At 37.4% G+C, this 17,453-nt stretch overlaps 1 protein-coding gene and 1 long non-coding RNA gene across 15 annotated transcripts in view; both read right to left on the bottom strand.

Annotated features, from left to right (window-relative positions):
• Positions 1 to 17,453, bottom strand: part of SORCS2 (sortilin related VPS10 domain containing receptor 2) — a 595,072-nt gene that overhangs the window by 219,500 nt on the left and 358,119 nt on the right. The gene's annotated exons all lie outside the window — the stretch shown is intronic.
• On the bottom strand, positions 1,654 to 4,814 carry LOC137855199 (uncharacterized). Its single transcript, XR_011095586.1, has 3 exons — positions 4,038 to 4,814; positions 2,833 to 3,024; positions 1,654 to 2,374 (listed from the first exon to the last, which is right to left on the bottom strand). It is a non-coding gene; the product is annotated as an uncharacterized lncRNA (long non-coding RNA).

A 17,453-nucleotide genomic window follows, 5' to 3' on the forward strand; every position in this document is an offset into this window, starting at 1 on the left:
TTTTGCCAGGGGTTGGATACAACTCTTTAGCATGTTTTGATGTCTTTGTTTGAACAACCTGGAGGGAGGGAGGGAAACCCTGTCAATAAATAGCAAAGTATGTAATGTAATGCAAAATAAAAAAATATGCAGGTGAGGGCATTGCTCAGTAATGGAGTGAATACCCTATTTGTGTACTACAGCTTTCTGTTTTACCAATGAACTCAGCACAAAGTCACTTGCAAACCTTTTGCTTGAAGGGAAACCATAACTAATGGCATCTGCCACAAGAAATGTGCAGCATTCACTGAATTGCAAACCACAGCTTCATACATCTTTAACTCCCACACAATAGATCACCAGTGCCTCTCTGGTTCAACTGGTCTAAAGCGTGCCGCTTAGACTTCAAATCAGGGAGGTTGTTAAGTGACAAGTCAGCCAAGCAACAAAAGAACCAATATCAATATACATAACACAACAAAACCAAGTGAAGTTGGGTCATCTTGCTTACAACAGTGTAGTTTTCCATCCCTTCAGAAATCAGGATGCTCTCAGTCTAACAAGGCACCAATTATTTGCCCCATCAGGGGAAGGGGAGGAAGGAAATGCTACAGTTTTGCAAAAAGTCTAGTTCAGATACTTACAAGGGGGAATGGATATCAAGGAAACGAGAAATAAATGATTAAAATGGGACCTGTGACCAACTGGAGAATTGAACCAACGTTTTTTCATACCACGAGCAGTAAGAAATTGGTGACTTTAAGACTCAGAGGATCTATTTCAAGGATTTATACTGCATGCTTCATAGCATTTTCCTTTCTCATGGTGTTTTCAACTCTACAATATATAACCAGATAGTAAACATAAATGGTGCGATTCATACTTCTCGACTTACCTGAAAAAAAACTCAACTCATAAGCAGATTTTCCAGATAGCAGAAATTCCAGATAAACAAATGGACATATAAAATAAAAACACATTAAGTAAATCATAACCTCTGACTGAAAGAACCATGGAACAAAATTCTGAACGTGTGTGTCATTCACTAACCCCAGGAGCCCAGCAGACCTCAGGAGGTCTCCAGCCCAGGTTTCTGCTCAAGCAGACGAAGCTGAGGGCAGAGTGATCTGATTAGAACTGCTCTTTAAAAATAAATTGTAAAATATATTGTAAAATAAGTCATTAGTTCATGTAACTTCTTATGAATAATGCAAAGAACTTAAACCAGCTTGTGTCTGGTTCATCACCATTAGACAATACATGTTGCAGTGTAGAACCACTTATCTATTTACTGATTTGTATTAGTAATATACCCAAAGGTAATAAACTAAACCTTTATTTTGTAGGTTGTATTGTATTACCAAAGGTAATAAACTAAACCTTTATTTTGTAGGTTGTATTGTATTACCAGACTACTATAAAGCAGGTAGATGTGCTCCAGGCTTTCTGGGCCAATATTTCTAGACTGCTTATAAATAGCATTCATGAAACACCTAGACCAAAAAAAAATAAATCTGACAGGATGTATTTTTTAAGAACCATATTTCAATCATTGAATGAATATCCTGTTCATAGAAAAACAGTTGCACTTCTTTAACAGGCAGCTCTAATGAGGCTATTTCCATAAAAATGCTTGATTTTCAGTTTCAGACCACTCCAATGCCCTCCCTCAACTCCCTTGTTAGGCATCTTATTAAAAAGAACTATTATGGAAAACATTCATTATTTTATCAACCTGTTTCTTATTCCAGGACCATTCCCTAATAGTACCCTTGCTCATTTCCATGAAAACTCTCCTACAGAATCTCTTGCTGATAAACAGACACACACAACACACTCATTTCAAAGCACTTGGATTAACCTATGGATTGTGAAACAGTCTAATTTTGCTTACAACCTTCTCCTATTGCTTCTCGTAACAGAAGCTTAAATCCAGCCCTCACTATTGGCAGCACTTTAAACTACTTTGCATGTTTAAATGACACTAAGCAAGGCAGTGAAGAAACAGAGCCCCAGATTCAAGCTCTTCTGGAAGAGCCCCCACTGAACAGACAAGCAGGAATGTAAATACATTACAGTACCCCTTTAATTCCTCAAGAAAAAAATAAGACACCTTTTATCAGTCTGTAAAACTAATATGGTCATTACATATATTCCTGCATTTTACAATTTAACATTGATGCTCTGATTCATAAGCAATACAGGAAGGGCAGAGAAAACTAAGAACTCTGCCAGGCCTGGTCAGGACTATTTTGGATTATTTTCAGGAGTGTGCAATTGCTTTCAGAGCACTGAATTGCCTGCCCATCATTGCTGAAGATGTTGCTCCAGGAACAGGAAAATTCACAGCGGTTTTAGTCCTTTCATCTCAGCAGAGGTCACCCTGAAAGCTGCACTGAGGAAACAAAACAGAAGAACATGATGTAATAAGCCTAGCTATTTAGAAGGAAAAGCCCCAAAACCTTGAAACAAAGTCTTCTGCAAAAGATTTCTGTGTGCCCTGTGGCACATACAGCCATCAGCAATTTATGGCTTAAAAAAAAAAAAAAAAAAAAAAAAAAAAAGCTAATGGAAGGCTTTAGATAAACTGCATTTTGCTGTAAAACTGTGACTTCATTTGCTTGGAAAATATCTACTCTTCTCATTTATAAATTAAGACATGGAGAGGTTGCTCTCCCGCTCCTCTGGTAATGACTAATTTTTGTGCATTCCATTTTATTCCCCAGTTCCCAAATGCAATTGTGCAAATGCTTAACCTTATGCGCTGAACTGAAGTCAATGGCATCATGCACGCACTTAATGCCAAACATGAACAGCTTAAACTTTTTACCGAGCCAGAACGTAGAAACCAACCTGAAATTCAGATCTCCATTCTTCCAGTTTTTGAATTCCTACTGATGCCAGGCACTGCATGGCTAGGGGACTAAAAGAAATACTGTCCTTAACATCCATCTGGGAGACAGAGTGACTGAGCAAAGAACTGAGAAAGGATCCCAGGATCTGCAGCTCCTCTTCATTCCAGACTAAGTCTTTAGTTTCTTAGACCTGCTTGGTAATAGAGTCATTTGTTAAGCTGCTTCAGCACATGTGAATTTATATCTCACTCCAGACCTTTGTGGAAGCTGCTTGAATTAAGCCCAATGCAAGTGCCATAAGACACAAAGAGTACCAGAAAGGTATCAGAGGCTCCTTAGGCCAATTTCTTACTGATTTTTACAGGACACTCTTGAAAAGTTGAAAACCTAAGAAACAAGATACATGGACAAGCAGTTTATCTTTAATAACTGAACACTTTTAAAAATGTGTTCGCCTAACTTTAACATGTAAATGTATGAAAATGCATACTGCATATGCACTGTATAAAGCTACTTGACATGCAAATACAACTGAAGCAATGAGCAGCAATCATTCCCAGAAGAGCCCATGGGAAGAAATACCCAGCACCTGGAGATGAGGCTCACTATCCACAGCATCATCTCCCTGGAGCTCCACAAGACTGACATGCCTTTTTCCGTGGTTTTATACTCCAGAACTAGGGAGAGCATATGCCTTTTCCAAACAGCAAAACCTGGCCTGACTTGGTAATGAATAAGGAGCATGAAACAGGACCCTTCCTTTAGCAGTGGCTTCAAGACGCAATGCACAGTGACACAATGCAATAAAGTGTTACAGCAGCAGCATTTAAGCAGGTCTGAAATATCGAAATGTAAGTAAATTCACACTTAATATGAGCTTAAGATTCATAAGCTAGGAAAGATTTTGAAAATTAAATTTATAGTCTTTTCCAAATATTGTTTTCCAATAGAGAGGCCAAATCTTTCAATCTTAGCAGAAGCATAACTTTACCGCATTTCAGTTCAAATACTTGTCTGTAACTAACCAAATACCAGCACCTCATCTCCCTTTCTTTTACTGAAAAATCTTTTTGTTGTTGTTGTTGAGGAAGCATGTATAAGGAAAACATTTAAATGCCTACTGAGAAAAGTGCAGAGCATTTCACTTTCATACAAAAATGTGGGCAAATCAGGCTTATTCCTTTTTAAAGAATTATCAATCACCTTGATAACTGTTGTCACACCAGGGCAAGGAATAAGCTAATTTTACCATGTTGCAACTCAGGAATGTCTTTCTTTGAGCACAGAACTTTTCTGAACACACTGCAACTCTACTAACAGCCACCAACCCTCAAGTGGAAGCCCTTGGAGAGGTATTACCCTGAAAGCCATTTATCTTTTACTTCAATTTGCAAGCAAACACCAACACAGAGAGCCATTAGAGAACAAGTGCTCTCTGGATGCAGAAAATCAATGGAGGAAAATTAAAAATCAACAAAGCTCTCACATACAGCCTCCTAAATGAAATGGCCTGTGATCCAGTCAATCCTTGTTAAGAGGAGAGTAAAATAAATTCTTAATCAAAGATGAGCTCTAGTGACACTGCTTATCATATTTATATTACATATTATACATGTCTAGCTATATTCTATGCTGGGAGGAAATAATCTGATTGTAAGAAATGTTCACGGTGCCCAGAATAATTAAGGAACTATTTTCAACACTCAAGTTCTAGTGACAAACAAAAGGTTTAGGCTTATGATGATGTGTAAATGAAATTATAGGCAAATAAACATAGCATACATAGTTTTGTACAACTTTTCCCTAAATGCCCCTTTGCGTAGATGTGAAAAAGTAAATCCACCTAATTTACTTTAATGTATATATACATATATGCAACTGTTATGTTCTTCTATGTTGTTCACTGCCATGGAAAAGCCAAAAGTGAAAAAAAGTAAAAATGTTTAAGAGCGTTGTCTACCTGCTGTCTCACCTACTGATCACTGCCACCCACAAGCCACTTGAACCACTCATCCTGTGACCAAGTATTGATAGAACGATGTCAACAGACTGCCATCTCACATGTACAAACCACTCTATTACCTTGATCATTTTAATTAACATGGAAACGCAGAGGTATGCTGATGAAATCGGAGGTCTTCCACAGGAAGATGATGGGGTTTTCTTTAATCCTTAATTTCCATTATAAACATGGTTTCTGTGAGGTAAAAAGGTATTCTGATGTTTAAAATATATATATATATCAGAAATGAAAAGCCTCACACCTAAAGCATCTCTTCTCATTTGCCTACACCTTATTCAGCACATTGTACTAGAAGGATGGGTTAAGAAACTAAGCACAGCAGTTTTGATTCAGGTGAAGCAAAACATAAACAGGTTCAGGTCTCCAAGTTATCTACCTTTTTACAGGGTAAAAAGGTAGATAATTGTTGCAATTGCTTCTAAGTGGATTTGACAAGAGTACTGCATTACTACATGCTAACGATTGGTTTGCAATAGATATGTTCAAGCAATGAAGTAGATATGTTCAAGCAATGAAGCTGTTAATTACTTCAGAAGACTGGAAAAGTCTGAGCCTTTGATACTAACATAGTTATGTATTTTCCATTAATGAATGTGTCATAGCCCCAGCTGAAGCACTTCCACTAAATCAGCCACAGTCAGCTGTTGTGAAATCAGCTTCTGCTTCCACCCTCAGCCAGCTCAGTCTAGGCAGAAGATGGTTTCTCTGCCTAATCCTCTCCTTCCAGAGAATCTGTGGTTTGGGCTCTGCTGTTAAACTTCTTTTCCATGCACCTTTTACTAAGACAGAATAACGGAATTACAGATCTAACCAAAACAAATAACCCCTCAACATACTTTTATGTATGTTATCTCTTTTGACCAAGCCACTTTCACCAGCAACAAATGAAGTCCCTCATGAAATTGCTCAGCCTTGTATAAACCATATGGACTTTAAAAATTTCACACACCTTTCATGTTTATCTTGTGCAAGGACTGTCTGCTCTCCATAGTGTTTTCAAGCTGCCAGGCATAAAAAGTCTCTAGTCATTACCATCTTTTCTTTACCAGTGTGAGGGTGCTAAAAGTGTGGGAATCATTGACGTGTTCTACTGCAAAATACAAACCTGAAGGGTCACAAGCAATAGTTCTTTTAAAAATCATCAAGACAGATGGCATGGATATCTGAACACATACATGACAAATTTAGGACTACGTACATCTGCAGAATTGACTCCTTGGGGTATTGTTTGGCAGTCAAAGCATTATTTGAAATTATAAAAATAAAAATTGACAATTTACTTTTTCCAGTTTAGAAACAAGCTCCATGGGTCTCCCTTCTGATTTACCAACTAACTCAGTAAATCTTGGGTGACAAACTCAGTAATTTTTAATAGGTGAAAGAACAGAAGCAAGAATACTGCCTGGTTTTTAACTTTTAATTTTCACTTCTAAAGTTAAAATTTCAAGATGGTTGGGTGAGAGACATAATTGCTCAGGGCATCTTTCTTTATTGTAAAGCTCAAGAATCAAGAAAACTTGTGAGAAACCACAGTGGATTTTCTGTGCTTAAAAAAGGCAAAGGTAAAAAGGCAGTTGCCAAAATTTTGAATATGTTGCTTGCTCTTCCCTAGCAAGGCTAATTTGACTGCAACTTGACTCATCAGATGTTGTTTTAACACCTCTTGAGATGCACAAAGTTGATGTCTGTGCTCCCCTGAAGACAAGAACATATTTTTCAAGGCTCTAGGCTGCCAGCCACACCGCAGTGAAACATATGCTGTCCTGTTTCTTCAGATAACAAATGGCTTCTCTTTTGTTCAGTGATTCAGCCACACAGATAACTTATTTTGTCTCCTGAGATTTTTGAAATGAGTGAATCTCTTCAAAGAGGTATCAACTGCATTGCATTTTCTGGGTAATACACTTATGATGCATGGCTACATTACTCCAACCAAGCTATGGTAACTGAGCTAGCTCTCATAAGTAGCAGCTGTGGCAATTGGCTGTGACTCTGCTATTCCCAGTGGTAATCCTAAGGGAAAGACCCTATAAATGTTGCATACTCACCATTACATTTGATGAACAAATATTGACAGCATATTGTATTCTGAAATAGCGGTAAGTAACCTCAATCAGGTAAGAGAACCCCATTTCCAGAGTCCTTTAGATCAAGTAAATGTATGAAAGATTACAAAGGCATCTGGTGCCACAGCTTTAGAAACACAGAGTACTGACATCAGTCACCAGCTCGATCCCACGAGACACCACTGCTCCTCATATTCTCATCTAATTGACATGGAGAGCATTTAGTTTGGATCATAGGTGCCTCACACAGAATTAGTCTTCTATAAAGAGGATCACAAGGGGATTAAGCATACCACGGCAACCATCACACTTTCTGTCTTTGGTATTTGTAAGCCACCTATCACCATGGTACCCCAGCGTGAATGGGATTCATACCCTTGAGCTTTATGAAGGGAAGAAGGAAACTTACACAGAATTTTGAACCAGACAGAGCCAGCACGTTTCTTTATCCAAAGGAAAAAGACAACATGTTATCAATGCACAGAACCATTTTGAAGTGATTCTTGACCAAAATTGAATTGGATATGCAATTGTGCACCTGATATGCAACTTGGGTTCTGATGCCCTGCTATTAGTAGCACCAGGGCAAGGCTGCTTAGCAATGCAGGCTGAGTTGAACACTGCTGCTCCTGGGGTGCTGGGAAAGATCCCAGTGGGCAGATCTGCAACAGGCAGGTTGGGAAGAGAAGAAAAGTGGAATGGAAAGAAGCCGGAAAAGAAAGCTGGAGGGAGAGATGGTTACAGCCCACAGCTCCTGGGAACGGACTGTTTTGCCTAGAGCCATAAAGAATAAAAGCAAACCAGGTCACAGTGCTGCCAGACCTCCCCAGGTTATTATTGCAGTTCGCTCTATCTGGAAAATCAATACTCAAAACACACAAAAGCCCAGATTGCAGCACTGTATGCTGTTAAACAACAGCCCTTGATGAAAGGTCATCAATCTGAAGTATGCTTGATTACCATATAATATAGTGCAAGAGAGATGGGCAAGCCTAAATGGGTGGTTTCCTCCTGATTCTTGCAGATCCATAAGAATAAAAATAAGTTGCAAACTCAAATCCTTCAGGGAAAAAGCACAATAATATCTTACTGCCCAGCCACCACAAATATTTACTGGATTAAAAAGTGGGCTGACAAATTATTGTGCATTCTTATGTCATACTTCCACCTTTCGAAGATCTGATAAAAATAACCACAGCTGTAGGAATACAGCTGGTTTTGAGATTTTGGGTAACAGCCTACAGCCCCCTGCCACAGTATGACGGTTTACAATGACAGTTTACAATCACAATGTTCTCTGTGGGTAATTTTGTGAGCTGAAGCTTATAAACTAACCTCCAAGGAAGGCAGAAAGTGGGGACTCACACTGTGACTTTTAAATAAACTTATTTGCTGTCATGAGCATTTAGAGATTTTGCCTCTCTCTGGGTTTTAACTGGGCAATATTTAGCTTACATTTGTTAACATGGCTTAAATGTAGTGGCAGGTGACAGTAGTATTAAGGAACAAAGAAGTGTCCAATCTCAGCCACTGACAAGGTGCATTAGCTTCTCCAGATAGAGAGGGCTGATGAGAGAGAAGAGAAAAATTAAAAAAATAAAAAAATAAAAAAAATAAAAACAAAAAAGTCATAAAAAATAAAAAAGGAAAAAATAAGAAAAGAAAAAAAAAGGAAAAAAAAAAAGAAAAAATAAGAAAAAAGAATTTAAAAAGAAAAAAGGAAAGAAAAAAGAAAAGAGAAAAAAAAAGAAAGAAAAAAGAGAAATAAGATAAATGTGCTATCAAAATATTCAGAGATAAAGGAGATAAAGGACTGATAATTACTTATATCATGGACTACTGAGTACAGGGGGAAAGAAAAAGACCAAAAAAAAATATATATAGCAGTGTTACATACAGACTATGAGTATCAGTCTGATGAATTTGCCTCCTCATGAATCAAAGAATCCCATGGGAAGAAAAACATATAAGCAAAACAGAATACATTAATGCCTTGAGATAAACTCAGAGTCATTAATATTATGCTAGTCAAAAATGTACCAGATATCAGAGGAAAAAAATGTATAAGACCCTGGCACTTCGCTAGCTATTAAAGATGCCAAGGCACTTTCTAAAAAAATAATTTGTGGTCAGAAAATGCTGAAATGGCAAAGTCAATGTTTTCCAGTGCATGTTTTGATTTTGACAATTTTCCCAGTTCAAATATTAATTTTGAGTATTTATGATTTTTATAAGTAAACGTCAAGATACTTTTAAAACACTGTATCTAAGAGAGTCACAATTTAAACAAAAATATCTCAGTTAATCACATCTATTTTTTCTTATTTCAGATACATGAACTCTTTTACAAGTTTTTTATTTTCATCTGCAAGTCCAGATACATTTTTTTTCAGAACTTCTCAAAGGATTGAAAATCATTTCTGACCTTATCCTAATCTAGACATGTTTTACATGGTAACTGAGTTATAGTACATGAATGTTAAAATAAAGTGAATTTTAAAAATTGTGCAGAAAGAGGGACAATGTTTCCCAATAAAGTACCTAGAATTACAGTTCTGGATGTGAATTTATCTCCCTTGTTTTAGAATATAAATTTTTAAAGATGCAGCTCAAATTGGCTCTAACAGATTTTAAACTTTTCTTGTTATTTTCACAAGTTAGCTTTCTTTCTTAGAGAAATTTAGCTCAAAAGTCACAATGTTAGTCTTAAAAGAGGTTTTTCTGAACATTTTATCAAATTCACTGTATTAGTCTATTTAATCTTGTGAAATCATAACACACACACACACACACACACACAAAAACAAACAGATTTCAGTCCTTTATTCCACAAATATTATCTATTCTGTTGTCTTGTTTTTTCAAAGATAAGCTTTCATATATTTGACTGCTGATAATATTTACAGTATCAATAGATCATCTACAAACCCACACTCTCCTTTCAACTGGTAGAAATGCATTAGATTTAAACAATCTATTATTTTCTTGAGGGGCAGAAGGGTTGCTTTGTGCTTGAAGCTGAGAGGTTGGCTTAGACTCACAGCATATTATTAAATTTCTCTCATTTATTTCCCAGGCAAGTCATTTACATCTTTCTGTTTCCACGTCTGTAAAATGGAAATCATATAACCTCCTCAGAATTCCCAAAGCTATTAACAGGAGACACAAAATCATCTACAAGCATATAAAATTCTGAGATCTTATGGCAGAGTACAACTCACAAGTGGATTTAATATGGTCTTACAGTATACCAAACAATATTAGAATGGAACATTAGTACCTTCGGAACAGCATTTTATCCCAGAAAGGACAGTTTTATAGAGTTTGTCTGCCTAAGTCAAGTGAAAAGTTATGGCTGGCCTTTGCAATAATATACATTGTGGGCGAGTTTCCGAGGAGCCTTTCTGCTTTGCAATCCCAAAGCACGGCAGAAACCCTTTACTCCAGGGATCTGCCTGGCAGTGGAGGCCCAGATCTTCTGCTCCTGAGCTACAGCATAAAAAAATAAATAAATAAATAAATAAAAATAAAAATTAATTAATAAATAAAAGCATTTCTCCAACCTTCTGCTGCAGCATGTAACAGAGCTGTTGTCTTTGTTGGAGCCCACAGAAAGCACAAGTTGCTGCATGATATTATTCTCACAGAGAGGCTCAAACATTTACCCAAAAACACCCTCATTTATATTTGCCTGCACTGCATCACAAACAAACTGTAAAAGCACTTAAACACAGAAAATCCTATGAAGTGATGCAATGAGGAAAAAAATTACTTCTCAGGTATGATTGAATTAAATAAACAGAACGTATACTAGCATATTAAAGATGACCAACTCCAGTGCATTTAATATCTCAAGTGGACACGAGATGTTTGCTTATTCCCAGTGATGCTGGTCCAATTCCTGTAGTCATAGTTACCCTGAAAGCAGAGCTTTTTACGCAACTAGCAGCCGCCGGTTTTTGGCACCAAGCTTCACAAGATAAACACTCCACAATCCCTCAGTGCTACCTGAGGCACTTCTCCTGCCAGACCTTTCCACAAGATCTCCTTGCATAGGCTTAGAGTCTTCTGGAAAAGAATAAGAGCATTTTAAAGTCAAATCTAAATGTCATTTCAATGCCCAGAGTGGTAATATTGTTTAGAGGACTGAGAACAGGATTGTAAATCCATAAATTGTAGTTCCAGCAATGATAGCAGAAATTAATCCTGTTCTGTTTGGGGCAAGCAGTTTAATTTCCTCATTTATGTGAGAGCAGAAATGTTACCATCATATTCAAATTATTACCTATGTCCTGAAACAGCCATGCCTGATAAATGCTAAGCAATACTAAGAAACACAGGAACTTATTTATAACAATTATTTTCAGCATGTTGCAAATCTTAAAATGCTGTTCAGTAATGCAGGAATATGACATAAAAAATACCTTATAAATATGCATTCTTCTCAAAATGGAATCATAAAAATACTCAGCATTTATTTAAGGATCACAGGTGCGCTGCATTTCAGTATTATTTTCTTAAGTTTATACATAAGGAAATGAACCCAGACTTTTTCTATATTTTTCTAAAACCTCGTAATCTGACCTCAAGGTAGACTGTCAAATAATGGCATGGCATAATGTTTTAGCACAAGGCAAATGATATTGTGAGGTGTGAGGCAATGGGAAGTCAGGCTTCAGAGCAGTTCAGGACTGCTCAAGGTCATAGAGACTGAAGTCAGGTCTCCTGGCTAACAACTCCCTGATCGAATCAGCCTGCTATTGCTGTTGAAAAGGTTCATTTTATGAATTATGGTTAGTGATTTGTCAGCATTTTTTACTATTTTCCCAACAAATTTATGATTTTGAATAGAAATGTAGGCTATTAGTTATATTTTTCACAGTAGTATCTTTCTTCAATGATTGTAACTGTGAAATAAAAAGGTTTAATTCAGCCCCGAAACTACATGAAAGGTACAAAAAAGGAGTAATGCTCAGCAATGGAAGAAAGGAAAGCAGGAATACAAGAAAGAGTTGGAAGAGATTAAGTGTTGGATGGACTGAAAGAGGTAATGAAATGTTGTGAAAAATCCTTACAGAAAAAAATGGGGAGGGAAAAATACATAGCACATAACAAGCTTGGAGAAGATTCTACCACAAAAATAAATGAATAGATAGATTGATAAAAATAAAATAAAATAAAATAATCAGGAATTATGAAGAATCCACCATTCACCTGACAGTAATCTTCTGGTATAAAGGGACTAGAGCAGCCTGGTGCATTACTCACAAATGGAAAAAATCTGTCTCTAGAGTGAGAGTGTGAAAGAGACGACTGTCAAGAAGGCTTCAGGGCTGGCTTAGTTAAACATACGAGATTGCAGTTTCCATGAGTAAGAATCTTTCCCTGCCTGACAGAAGTGCATAGTGTGAAATGAAAAAAAAAATCTTTTTCTATGTTTGCATGAATTTTTGATGACTATATTCAAATAAATGGTACAGGCTGCGCGAGAAAGACATGATTAAAATGTATTTGTCACACTGGCCCTGCCTTTTCAGTAGAAGTTTGCTGCTGCAGAGTGCTGAGGCTACCAAGAATCAGTACTAATTCCAGAAATAGACACAAGTAAGAAAACAGCTACATTCATCCCTTCTAAGTAAATGCCACAATGTACTGTTTTAAAGATTGGAATATACAAAAATCGCTGGAATATAACTGTGAGATTCCAGTAGTTTAGGAGTCCTTTCTGTTTTATAAATATTTGTGCCACAGCAGTGAGATTGCAGCAGCTGACCGGTGGAAGAAGCAGGTTTGTTACCAGAAAGGATGGGGGGGGAGCAACCCCAGGGATTCTCACTGGGGTAAGCACACCACCAGCTCTGCAAAATGGAGTGAGCATGCTGCAAGCAGTTTAAACCCTACTCATTTCCACTGTGCTTCCATGCCAACCCCAGGGAAAAAAATCCTCCTTCATCTCTGCTCCTGAGTGAGCAAGAGAAGTTTCTGTGGTCAGCATGAGCAGGGGGAACTCGGGCAGCTGCAGCGAAGAGAAGCAGAATCTGACACATCAGTAGATTGGAAAATGCTAACAGAGCATGAAGCGTGGAAGCTGGGACTCGTGCTGCTGTTCCATCATTGGGGAAATGAGGAGGAAACGCACAGGTCCCCAGGAGATGCAGAAGATTCATCAGCAAGCATGATGAATATGTTTCAAACTCGCTACACCATTATTTCCAGGCTGTCTGGGGAATCTGCCTACTGTACATTGTCCTTGCAGATCTGCTGAACAGTGTTACTCATCTTTCTTCAAATAGCGTTTAGAAGTTTTCATGCTATGTCCTAAAGATTGTCTTGGTGCTCAGTTACTGCCATGGTTAGACTGAGTCGAGATGAAAGAGTTCCCAATTTGATCCCTTCTGCAACAGAGGAACCCCAAGGCACGTTGTGGTGCTCAAACAATTGCACAGAAGTTATCTCAACACGTCTCAGAGTAATTGCAATGGATATAAATAGAATTCATCACAGAAAGGCCTTGTTGCACACTGGTTTTAGCAGAAATCTGTTCTATGGGCACAACTGCATCCATTTCATTCTAGCACACAGGGCAGCCAGTTACTTATTAGGTACTGTAGGATGCCTGCTACTACCCCTTAACCACTCCCTCTTCACAGTTACCTTCTCTCTTTTTTCTCCTCTATCCTTTCACAAAGTTTGATCACTGCTGATATAATAGCCTCTTCTATTCTGGTTCATTTATCCATAGCAGATTTCATATGGATACCTTCTCTTTTGGACACAATATATTACCATTTACCTCTTCATTATATTTAAACCTGTGAGCTCCATATTGCATGAGAAAATCTACCAGGATTATGTTCTCATAGGAACACAGAGCATTCAAAAGCTGCGTGATCCTCATAGCTATTGACCAGAAGACTGTAGCTTTAGCTCTAACTAGGATGCAAAAAGTTGCTGCCTGTGTGCCAGAGGAAAGCTGAGGTCTCCTTCACAGACAACTTTGGTTGGTGAGTTGATTTTGGTTTCCTCTTCAGTTCTCTTCTGAAGCAAAAGAGGAATTAAGAAGTCCTTTCAGGCCAATGAGTTCATGGACAGACCAAAGAAACACATCACCTGCCCAGTGTATCTATCAACACATCTTAGATTTTACTCTGGCATACAAGAGGGACAAAGAACTACTGGAGAGAGTCCAGAGGAGGGCTATGAAGATGATCAGAGGACTGGAGCACCTATTGTACAAGGACAAGCTGAGCGGCCCGGAAAAGAGAAGACTTAGGGGAAACCTCATCAATGTGTGTAAGTATCTGACAGGAAAGTGTCAAGAGGATGGAGTCAGTCTCTTTTCAGTTGTGCCCAGCAACAGGACAAGAGGCAACAGGCACAAACTGAAGAACAGGAGGATCCTCAGAGGTCCCTTCCAACCTCAGCCATTCTGTGATTCTGTGATATGACTCCGATTTAGATTTGGGACTAAATATAAGAATCTACATTTTAAGATAAAGAGCTTTGAAATGGTCTAAATTCTGCAAAATTCACTTTTTTAAAAAACATACCAAATCAAAAACCCCAGATCTTAAAATCTCTCTGGTGTGGACCACTAAACTTTTCAGTTTAGACACCCCTTCAGTAGCACCCAGTGCCATAGCTGCAGAAGGTAGCTTCGGATATACTTTCTACTATATGCTCTTGACTGACTACTTCTGTATCTCCAGGCAAAGACCTGCTCATCATAACAGGAAATCAAACCTTGCTGAAAACATGATGCTTTGATTCCTTCTCTTCCCAGAATTACTGGAAGGGAAATAGATGTCTTTCATATGCAGAATCACATGTATAATGGTCTCTTAACACTTGCTCACAGGTCTTTTCCATTTTCACACAAATCTTTTTTTTTGCTGTTGTTGTTGTTGTTGTTGTTGTACTCCCACAAACTGGTCTTTTTTATTTTTGGCTTCACTACAGTAAACACAATTTAACATTAAGGCTTTTTGTAGTTGTTGGTCTGCATTTGTGATTAATGAGTTTTAGTCAGGAAATTCATAAAAACAGAACAAAAGAACCTATAATAAGCATGTGGTAAAGACAAGAGTATTTTTCCTTAGAATAATTGTATGCCTGAGCACAAAAGAATGCAAAAGTTACACATTAGGACATAAAATCACAGCTGCAGGTCATTTTCAAAAACTTCAATTGAGATCTCCACATTAAACATCAAATAAATTATAGGATACAATAATAATACAGAATGTCTGTTCAAGTGTTCACCCATTTAGCCCACATACCCTCTACCTTAATGAGTAATTGTTCTACATGCTATGGCAAACCTACAGACTAGTCATGACTAGACTTGTACTGTTTGCCAGGTTTGCTTTGTTCCATTTTGTTTTTTTTTTATGAGGTGCAGCCCTTGACCATGGTCTACTTCATGCGCTTGACTATAAAACATTTGGAGGTCAAAGACAGCAAAACTGAAACAAAGAAGTTTAAAGGCAGCTTCAGACAGCATGGTTCAGTGTTCTAGTAGAAAAGCATGCAGACAACAATTCATCTTTGTCAACAAGAGAAAGGATTCCTTTCAAGCTCCACATGTAGAAGACCAGGATGAAGAAACGCACAGAAAGTGTCTGAAAATCTTGTTATAGAAACCAAACCAAACCTTTCTCCATCACACTATATAGAAAAAAAAAAAAAAAAAAAAAAAAAAAAAAGTATTCAAAGTCTATTTAAAAGACATGGCCTATTTAAATACTGTAATACTGCTGTTATATTTGACTTATTGGAGGTGTTCTGAAGAGTTAGAATGCAAAAATCTTACTAGAGTTATGCATTTCTAATGCAGTCCTGTTTACATATGAAGTCTGAAAAATCCCTGGTTTCTCAAACATAGCTGGAATTGGTCAGACAGAGGAAGTTGGAGTTCCTAGCCTCCATTCAGCCAGTACTTAGCTCAATACTTTTCTAATAGCCGTATTCCTAGTAATTTTTGCATATATGTTCTTAATTTTCAGCTGCTTCTCTCTCAGCTTTTCAAACCTTTATTACACTTTTTCCACATCTATGTATGTCAAATAGCATCCATCAAATCTTCTCCACCAATGGCTATGTCTCTGTGGTGTTACATGAACCTCTGTTGTGGATGGTGACCCCTAATAAACCACTCAGGGAAAGCTCTGACAGTTTTAACCTATTTAGTTCCATATAACAGCTTTCCAGGCAGGCCATCAACTGATGCAACTACTCATCAGTTGTGTGCGAATAAATCTGGAATTTCTGCATAGGACTGATTCTCACAGCAATCCACTTAGTAGCAAGCTATGGAATCAATTTTTAATTACTGGGCATACTTCTGGGAGGATCTGGAATATTGGAAAATCTGAGGATGAACTGAACAGTGCTGGACAGAGGTTTGAAGCAAAGTGATGCAGTCAGGCTACATCTATTTTGGTGGTGCATTACTAGAATAAAACTGAATGTTGACACTATTTATAAGGAAAGAACGCATCATGATGATACATCACAAGATACTGATCATATTCTGCAATTTCACAGTGAAACCTTCCTGAAGAAACTACTTGGGTTATTGAAAGAAATATTTCTTAGTTGACAGCAACTACTAATAAAAGTGTAAGATAATTCTGCTCAGTATGTTTCAAGACATTCTGGTATGGTCTCTAAGGAAATTGAAACTCAAGCAGGATTATTCCTTACAAGTAAATGTAGCCATGCTGCATTTTGACAACTTCCACTACCACTTGTTTTGCTCTGAAAGACAAATGTCAAAATGGTGTAGGACTGCATTTACCTGTTAGTGATTACAAACATTGCTCAACCCAGTTGCATCTTGGGAAATGCTTTTATAGCTGTGGCAAATACCATTTTGCTATCATGTGTAAATTATACTATTTTTTAAGGTATCGGGAGTTAAAATATTGTAGAGGATAACCTATATCCTTACTACTATTTTACATGTTCTGCAAGGTTTGTCAAGCAAGAATACATGTCTGTCATCTTGCCTTTTAGCTTGGAAAAACATGCAGCTGTTGGTTATTGTGACAGCTGGAGAATGTAAGTGTTCAGCCCACTTAACTATTAAGTCAGTATAGACACAATCGACATTTATTTTCTATTAACATGAAAATCCTGAATATAAACTGCTTAGCTGCTTCTTTTCCAGAAGTGTGTAAACAGAGGATGGATGCGTCACACTCCTGTGCATCAATGAAAATTAAAATATGTGCCCAATGTGGGAAAAGGTCAGCATTTTCATTCAACTCCTGTCCAGCAATATTATAAAAACAGATTTAAAATGAATATATAACTTCTATACCCCAAAACATGTATGACCTATAAAAATGTTATATGTTCTGTTGTTAATTTAGCTCAGTGAATGTGACTTCTGCTATTGTCTTCTATAGAAAAAAAAAAATAATATTTTGTTTACCTGACTCCAGAATGACACTATGGAAAACATAATTCTGTATTCCATGTGTGCATCATTTCATAAGCATAATTATCATGCTTGTTTGTTTAAAA

This window comes from Anas acuta, chromosome 4, assembly GCF_963932015.1.
Source record: "Anas acuta chromosome 4, bAnaAcu1.1, whole genome shotgun sequence".
In the NCBI taxonomy this organism is placed as follows: Eukaryota; Metazoa; Chordata; class Aves; order Anseriformes; family Anatidae; genus Anas; species Anas acuta.